We start from the raw sequence: 9,841 nt of genomic DNA on the forward strand, positions 1-9,841 counted from the left end.
CTGAGTTTTGTGTTTGCAATCACCAGATAAAGCTGTTCAGTCTAAAGCTTTTCTGCAAGAATTTTCGTCCTAAGCAGGACTTGGCGTATGAACATAAAAATCAGAATAAAATCAAAGCAGGTAAGTTGGATGCAAAAGTTGGATTATTTCTTTTAATTGGCCTATCTGGTCTTTGTTCTGTTCTATTAGCTCTTTGAGAACTTCAACAACAGTGTCAAAGCTGGTCCACAACGCTATTCAACTCTTTGACCTGGACTTCCATGTGGTCATTGACATATTCTTAAGCTTCAGTATCGATTCAGCCTTTCTCAATTGCTTGTTTCTAAGCAATTAGTTAAAAAAAAATACTGTCCGAAAAAGTGGTTTTCTAAAGAAAAGTAAATGTCATATGAAACTTAAATTCAGAAGAAATAGAAACCTAGAATAACTCAAACTCAAAACAATCTGAAATTATTATTAAAGAATAAATAAAACCCAAAACGAACAGAAATTAAATAAACAATCATAGAAAAAAAACATACAAAAGGTTCTGACATAAATGGATAAATTAATCTCAAAACGTTAAAGCTTAAATTTAATATGCAAATCAAGCTTAAAACGAACAAAAACATTTTGCTATTAAGGCATAAATGAAACCCAAAACGAACAGAAATTAAATAAACAATCATTATAAACAAAACGAATGAAACTTAAATTGAATATACAAATCCAGCTTAAAACGAACACAACTCTACAAACAAGAGTTTGAGTTTGCCTCCTTCTTTATGCATTTATATTATTCATTTATATTAGTACCTGTTGTACGTTCTTTTTTTTCTATGATTGTTAATTTAATTTCTGTTCGTTTTGGGTTTCATTTATTCCTTAATAGCAATTTCTGTTTGTTTTGAGTTTGAGTTATTGTAGGTTTTTATTTATTCTAATCTTAAGTTTAATATGGCCATTAATTTTCTTTATAAAACTTCTTTTTTGGAATTAAAAAAAAAATTAATTTCTGTTCGTTTTTTATTGCCAAAGTTTCAAGTCTTCAAAATTCCCTATTTCAATTTTTTTTTTATTTTTTTATTCCAAAATAAATTAACAGTTTTGGGAAGAACTGATAAATTAAACTGAATATTGGATATATAATGGTATTGATTGCTGAAAGCTCACCAGATCAAAATTTTGTTTCACCCAGGCCAGATTTAAAGCTTTGAAACCTCTAAAATCATAAGTTCTTCCCGCTCCGTTTTTGCAAGATTTTCGGGGGAAATTCCCAAAACTTCGGGAATAGAGAGAGCTGAAGGGCCTAACGGGACTATTGGTAAATCATGGTCTGGTTTCACTACAATTTTCATTTATTTTCAAATTAGTAATAAGAACAAAAGAAAATATTTGTAACATAATTCCTTTTAGTAAAGCACCAAATACGCAACAGGCCTTATACTTTTACCGTTAGAGAAACGGGCAGTAACCATACTCTTGTTCGTAGTGAAGACACGGTTTCAGTAGAAGTACATAACCCCTACCCCTGAAAACGATCGCGGTCCCAACCAATCCTTTAATCCAATTCTCACTTGTGTTTAAATTCTGTTCTTCCAATTACTGTAATACAAAAAAGGTAAACTAATTTTGCAGAACATTGTAACCATTTAAGTAAGAGAATGATGATTCTAGTTAAGATGATTGGTTTTTAAGTAAGAGAATGATACTTTTACCGTTAGGGAAACGGGCAGTAGCCATTCTCTTGTTTGTAGTGAAGACACCATTCATTAGAAGTACATAACTCATACTCCCTGAAGACGACAGTGGTCTAGCAACCAGTCCTTAATCCAATTCTCACTTGTCTTTGAATTCTGTTCCCCCAATTATTATAATCAAAGGAAAGGTAAACTAATTTTCCAGAATTTTGTAGCCACTGAAGTAAGAGAATGATAATTCTAAGTAAGAGAATTGTTTATTTAAGTAAGAGGATGATACTTTTACCGTTTGGGAAACGGACAGTACCAAACTCTTGTTTGTAATGAAGACACCATTCATTAGAATTACATAACCAAAATTCTTTCGGGAAGTATCTGAAAAAAAAATTTGAAAAGTTTTTTTAAATTAATTTTTGTTAAATATTTTTATTGGAAAAAGTTTCAAGTTTTTTTAAAAACACCTTGTTTAGAAATCATTTTTTTTCAACATCGGACTTTCATCAACGTATCAAAAATAGTAAACAAAGGATCAAAGTTAACTAGGTATCAAAGTAACTAAAGTATCAAAGTAACAATAAGCAACTTGCACAACTTACAGCCCCTGCACCGTAAATCGAAGTAACCACGTAAATCACTAAATCCAGGTATCAAAGCAAATAAAGTATCAGAGTAACAATAATTAAGTTCCGTAATTCGGAGCCATTTTCTCGGGGCTGGGGAAGGTGGTTCAAACCCCGGAAGCATATTTATTTGGCCTTTGAATTATTTTGAACAAAATGGCTATCTCCAAATCTTGACCGGATGCCCTCTGGGAAAGTGGGGCGTGGGATAGTTGGTCACTGATCATTTTCGACTCTTAAAAAAGAGCTAAAAGTTTCAATTTTCGATCAAATGAACCCATTCTTAAGTTAATACGACCACCGTTTCCGGAGAACCTTATGTGCATATAACAGGCAGGTAATATGAGTTGAAATTCGTCCCCCAGTGGCTAAGATGTCTCAACCCCTTAGTATAGTAATTTGAATTTTGAACTGTTTTGAACAAAATGGCTATTTCAAGATTTTGATAAGATGCATTTCGTGAAAAAAGGCACACGGGGGAGGGCTTGTTATTTTTTCATTGCTTACGATTCTTAAGAATTTATAACTTACGTAAGTTATAATTCTTGTCCCGGGTGCTATGGAGGATTTCTCAGCCCCTAATTTATAGTAATTTGAATTTTGGACTATTTTGAACAATACGGCTATCTGAAAATTTTTATTGGATGTATTTGGGGGAAAAGGGAAAAGGGGGAAAAGTTGCCCTCTGATCGCTTTTGACTCTTGAGAAGGGCACTAGGAACTCTTATTTAAAATTGAATAAGCCCCCTCCGATGTCTATACGACCATCCCTTCCATAAAAACCTTATATGCCCCCAGGGCGCAATTTACAACACTTGTCCCTGGATTCTGGGGGCCGGGCTGCTTTATCCCTGGATTTTTTTAAATATTATCTTTGGTTTTATTTTGAACAAATTTGCTATATAAAGAAAATTGATTGGACGAATTTGGGGAAAAGACAGTTTGGGTGGAGGGGGGGGGGCTAGTCGCCATCAGATAACTTTTGACTCTCATAAAGGTGAATTAGAACTTTCAATTTCTAATCGTTTGGGTCCCCTTCACACTTTATATGACCACCTCTTCCATAAAAACATTCCCCATGGCATACATAAGTTACAACCCTTCCCCTGCTCTGGGGGAGGGGGAGGGGGGAGGGTATATTGACAATGAAGTTTTTATTATCTTATCGTTGGACTATTTCAAACAAAATGGGTATCTCAAACTTTTCATTTGATGTATTTGGAGGAAAGAGGGTGTTTGTGTTAGGGAAGAAGTAGATGCCCTCCGTTAACCTTGGATTCGTAAAAAGATAACAAGAACTTTCAATTTCCAATCAAACGAGCCATCTCTGAAGTTTTTACGACCATCCCTTACATATACCCTTACATGCCCTCGAGGAATAGCCTACAACACTTGCTCCCGGGCTCTGGGGGGGGTGTTGACCCCAGAATCTTTGTTATTTGATCTTTGAACTATTTTGAACAAAATGGTTATCTCGAAATTTTGATGGAATACATTTGGGGAAAAAGGACCTTGGGGGGAGGGGGTTAGTTGCCCTCTGATCACTTTTGACTCTTGGGAAGGGTACTAGAAACTCTTATTTAAAATTGGATAAGCCCCCTCCGATGTCTGTATGAACATCCCTACCATAAAAACCTTATATGCCCCCAGGGCGCATTTTACAACACTAGTTCCCGGATTCTGGGGGGCGGGGCTGCTATATCCCTGGATTTTTAAATATAATCTTTGGTTTTATTTTGAACAAAATTGTTATATAAAAGAATTGATTGGACGAATTTGGGGAAAAGACGGTTTGGGAGTAGGGGGGCTAGTCGCCATGTAATGGGATAAATTTTCAAAAACATCAAAATTGTCCAATTAAAGTTGCCCAAGTAAAAATAAAATCACCCAAAATATCAACCTGAAAAATTCAAGTAACCTACATATCGAGCAAGACTCAAGCGTTCAATTTAACATAGTGAAACAAATTTATCTAATTCAAACATACATTGTAAGGATCTTTCCCACAGAAAATCTAATAAATAAATCCGCCTTTGTGTCGCCAATGTATGCAATAAATATCAGTTTGACCAAATCTTATATGACAGGCGACTAACAATGTAATTTAAATCTTAAGAGCTTGAAATACCAAACTATCAAGAGGGTAAAATTTATTATACAAAAAAATAGTCACTCGAGATGCAAAATATCTTTGTATAATCTAATTGCATTGTTCTGGAAACTAAGTTTAGAACTATGTATCTCAATGTAATTAAATCGTATTATCCTTTACCAACTTTCTAAGAAATAAATTATAAGTCCTCTGGAAACTAAGTGACACCCTGCTAACAAAATGTTACAATGTAAAACTTTGTTTGTTCTGAGAAATTCCAAAGTGATACCTTAAAAGTTATAAATTGTAATTAAAGTTACAATGTAAAACGTTGTTTTGTTAGAAAGATTCCAAAGTGATATCTTAAAAGTCATAAATTGTAATTAAACCCAAGTAGCCCATTGGTATATCACCACCCAATAGTAATATAGGACAAATAGTGGAACCAATAGAATCTGTAAAATATACTTGTTATTAACGCCCGAACGTAACCTCTGGCGAAATTGGGAAGAGTAGATAGTTAGAACTTAGCAATTTTCGCGCTAGTCTTACAAGAGACTAGCCTAGGAGAGACTACTATGAATTTCTTGTGAAGCGTATTATTTGAATTTATTTGCATTCTATTTTGAATAAACTTTTGAGAAAACTTATTATCGGTTAATTAACTTTTGTGTTGTATCACCACAGACATCAGTTTTATATTAGTGTCTTGTACTGCAACGTGTCTTTGATATTACCACCAAGCTCTGTAACGATTATGTGAGTACTAATAAATGCATTACTTTCTTATTTTATTCTCTCTATGTTAGTAATTCTCAAAATAGTTAGTCCTTGTGGCTCCACTCGCTCTCAAGGGAACCAGAAACCTTTCAATCTGATTTCGACTCAGTATGGCCATTAATGCAAGCTCCCCATTTGAACCGCTAATTTAAGCTCCCCACCCACGAAGTTCCGCCACCACTCAGGTATGCCACTCGCGAACCGTCAACTAAGAGTTTAACTTATAATTGCCCATAGAAATAATTAACTGAAAAACTCCTATACAAGGAATTAATTTAAGGTACAAGAACAAGAACCATTTTATTAAAAACCGCCCCGTTAAAGAAAAAGAACAACTTCCTTTTATTAAAACCCCCCCCATTAGAATGTTTTATTAAACCCCCCCCTCAATTAGAATTGGCGCGGTCCGGTTTAAAGGAGCAAAACACAAGGACAAAATTTTCTACAAAAAAAAGATTATTGAGAAATATTACGAATAGGGAAAGTGCAATATTTTGTGCATGCTTTGAAGTGCAATATTTTGTGCATGCTTTGAAGTGCAATATTTTGTTAGGCCTAAGTCCCCTTAAAATAGTAACAAAAATATAATTTAGACGCGTCAAAATTTGAATTATATCAAAAAAATAAAACCAGTGCCTAATTTTAAGTTATTTTGAAAAAAAAAAAAAAAAAATGTCGTTAGATCAAAACGAACAATATAATACAACCCTTCACTTAACTACTTAAGCTCAAAAGCCCACTCAAACCATGTAAAAGATACTTTTAGCTAAAATCAGTAGTAGTACCCCTCACACTACGGACGGTAATAAAAAAAAGAGAAAATTTTCTATTATTTTAAAACTTCTCAAAAAACCCACTCAAACCGTGTGAAACATACTTTTAGCTAAAAAAAATCAGTAGTGGTACCCCTCACGTTTCGGATGGTAACAACAATTTTTTTTTTCTTTCTACAATTAATAACAGCCCAGTATACATAGCAATTATAATACATATAAGCAAGATAAAGTAACAGTCAGCGAACAACCCCATGAAATACTTTGAAAATGGTATAGGAGGAATAACTCAAATATCCATAGGACATACAATAGTGAAAACGGATGAACCCCCAAGCATAGGAGGTTAGAGCCAAGGATGGGCATGGTGTGTATTGTCCCACCATGCAATCACTCGACTTCCATCCTCTGTTGAGAAAAAGTTACATGAATACGAGACTTGATTGCACAACAAGACGTTGCTTGGCGAGTACTACAACTGCCTATTCGCCAAGCTTCTTAAACAAATGGACCCCCAATCGTAGGAAGCGGTGGCCACGGGGGAATAGAGGCAGTGTTTATCATCCCGTATCCGTTCTCATTTGGCCCTGGCTCTCTATGATTAACAACTATAAGGATACAAATAGAAATTACGCAACAAGGAAATAAGTGACAAATGGATGAACCCTCAGTCGTGGGAAGCCTTGGGCAATCAGGTGGAAGTCGTGCGTACTATCCCTCTTCCCCCTGATTGGTCTCGGTCTCTCTAATGAGAAGCTACTACCAAACTCGGACGTGAATTATTATCTATAAGGAGCTATAAATTACAGTTAAATTAAACGACCCTGCAACAAGGGAACTCGTTGGTCGGCGGTCGTGACGTGTGGTGCTTTATATCCCATTCGTCATGACTGTTTGTCCGCGGAGCTCTCATGAGAAAATCAACTAATGTGACCCGCAAAAATTACCCCTCATTACCCCTGCCATTAGCAGACAATGTGATAACACAAGTGACCATACGGCAATCTGAAATCAAGATGGACAGAAGTCCGATACGTGGGGAGTACTCTTACTCTGTATGCTTTTCCTGTTGATTATTTGGGAGAAACGCGCAGAGCGAAGGTATCTCTTTCGAGGTACAACTAGAACAGAAAGAAAAATGCCAAAAAGACTAATAAAATTAATTGCGCGATCCGCAAGAATTACCTTACCTAAACCCCACTATTAGAAGAAAATATGATGACACAAATAACCATACAGGAATAAGCAATGAAGATGAAAAGGAATTCCGATGCGTGGGGAATCGATTGACAGGGTGCAGGTACGCGGTTTAATTGATTTCATGGACGGGCGCCATGCCAGGGTATTTTTTACGAATAACAACTAGAACAGGAAGAAAAACGCCAGAAGTGTAATAAAATTAATCGCGTGATCCGCAAGAATTACCCTACCTAACCCCCACCATTAGAGAAAATGTGATAACACAAGTGACCGTACGGAAATATGCGATTAAAATGGAAAGGAAGTCAGATACGTGGGAGGTGCTTAAGCTCCGTGTTTTTCACTGTTGATCATTTCGGGGAGAGGCACGTAGCTTGATATTTCTTACAAAAAACAACTCAAAACCCAAGGATACCAGTGAAAGTTAATTACCATAAATTAGAAAGGCCGAGTAACCAGCTACATGTTACAAACAAATTGAAATTGACATCAAATTGAAAGCGCTAAGCAACGTACCGTGTAGCCAACTATGTAACTATTTTAACTATTTCATAATCATTATTATACCTTAAACTACTAAGACCATTTTGAAAATATATTACTATTAGATAATCATTGATTTCATAATTACTAATAGACTTTATATAAGAACACGTTTACAGATACGGTACGTGAGTAACCTTCAACCCCTGGTTAAGGGAAATGCCGAAGCAAGCAACCATACGGTATGTTGCTTATATTAATCCAAAATCTAGTAGAATAAATTAAAGAAAAAAAATAACCATGATAAGATTCCCAAGCCATCAACAATTAAATAATCGTAGACTAGAAAATATAATCTCATGGAATCTTAAGAGAAGACATAGTGTAGACAACATTAATGATCCATTAAGAGAATGGGGACATGTTGATAATTTGATAAAAGAAGAGGAACTTATCAGAACGGCAGAAAATCTCGACTGCCCAAAACTTTATTATCTTCTGAAATCTCAAGGGACACTCTTGGAACAAAGAATGATCCTAAGATTAACGGCAAGCTTAGTGCATTATAATTTTAGTGCACGTGCAATGACAAGAACACTCGAACACACCAGACTAAATGCCAACCTGGCTTTCTGAATTTTAATACAAAATGTCCCAGAAACAAAATATAGCTTATTGTATGACTATATCGTCGAAAATATTTGGTACTATCAAGATGATAACAATATAACTAGCGCTTGGCCCATTAAATTTCTCTCCATACTAATAGACCGAGGACATATGTTAAAAGGTGAAAGCTTCCTTAAGGCCTTATATGTTAACTGTGTAAATAACACGTATCTAAATCCAATAAACCCTTCAACGGGATCCGCCATTTTTCAAGTTACCCCAAAAGACTATAAAGACATAAAGAAAATAACCCTGAATATCTTCCAAGAAGACGAAAATTTTGGAAGAAAAATATTCACCGGCTTAGACGTAATCGTGCGCGAGCAACTATGCTGTTGCCAATCACACGTAAACTTAAGTTTCTCAGTAGTAAAAATAATAAATGACCCATTGTCTTTATCTCAGTTGGGCCGGAAAGTCATTCGACAAAATATGTGAAGGAATGACATAATGGCCACACTGGAGGGCCTGCATCTCCCAAACCAGTTATTAGTGTATTTAATGTACTTAAATATACCTGAAAGCGGAAAAAATAATATACTATTTGAACTCAAATTTCTCAGCTCAAATGTTTCATCATGGGAAAATTATCGACTTCTCGATATGCTTACATCTCCAAGTTCAAAGGCGGCACTGCCAGATGATGCACCTATATTGAAATTAAAACCCAATAGTAGTGGAGAAACTGTATATATAAATAATCTCGTTAAAATGAATGATAAAAGAACCTTCTAATATTACCTGAAGTATTATAACTATGCAAATCAATTATTATCACAATTTAACAAGTGCATTATAAACTAGTATTGTATTAATATTTATAGAACTATGAGTTAAAATGAAATGTCACGAGATCTAAATACATTATTAATATATTGACAAAAAAGGTAGTTTCTCGAAAGTCTCTATACTTTTAAGCCTATAAACCGAGCGCGATCTCATTAAACTAGAGTACGTAACTTTAGGGAATCGAATTATGTTCGACTATAAAAATAACCATGTGCAAGGTGGCACCGGTGAAAAAGTAGTTTAACTTCGACCTGAATTTACCTTGTTCTCTGTTCACAGTATATATTCATTATTAGTTAATATGGAGCTTTAGATGACTCGAATTATGTCGAACGAATAAGTACCCGATGTATGAAAAATGACGGTGGAAAGGTAGTTTGACTTCGACCTAGAGTGTACCATGATTGTAACTAATTTTAACAAAAATAGCTAGACAAAGACCAATAGAAACTACCTTTCATTTCAGACAATGGCCAAAGCAATTATCGATACAGAGTTCATAACTATAAAGTATGCAAAAGAAAACGTCATATACTCAGCGGCAATGATCATTATGAATAAATCAGGGGAAGAAGTCTTTGCGAAAAAGTCTGATGTCAAGTACGACTTAAGGGAATACAACATAGGATCATATAGCTTCGGATTATGTTTAGAGAATACACTGAAATATTGACCAACAAGAGGAAAACTAGGAATAAAATATAAAGGTAGAAAGGGCAGTACCTCCAATTCGTTCAACATGAAATAAGAAAGTAG

The sequence above is a fragment of the Artemia sp. Qi Xiang Cuo genome, chromosome 14 (assembly GCF_049724085.1).
Source record: "Artemia sp. Qi Xiang Cuo chromosome 14, ASM4972408v1, whole genome shotgun sequence".
Lineage (NCBI taxonomy): Eukaryota > Metazoa > Arthropoda > Branchiopoda > Anostraca > Artemiidae > Artemia > Artemia sp. Qi Xiang Cuo.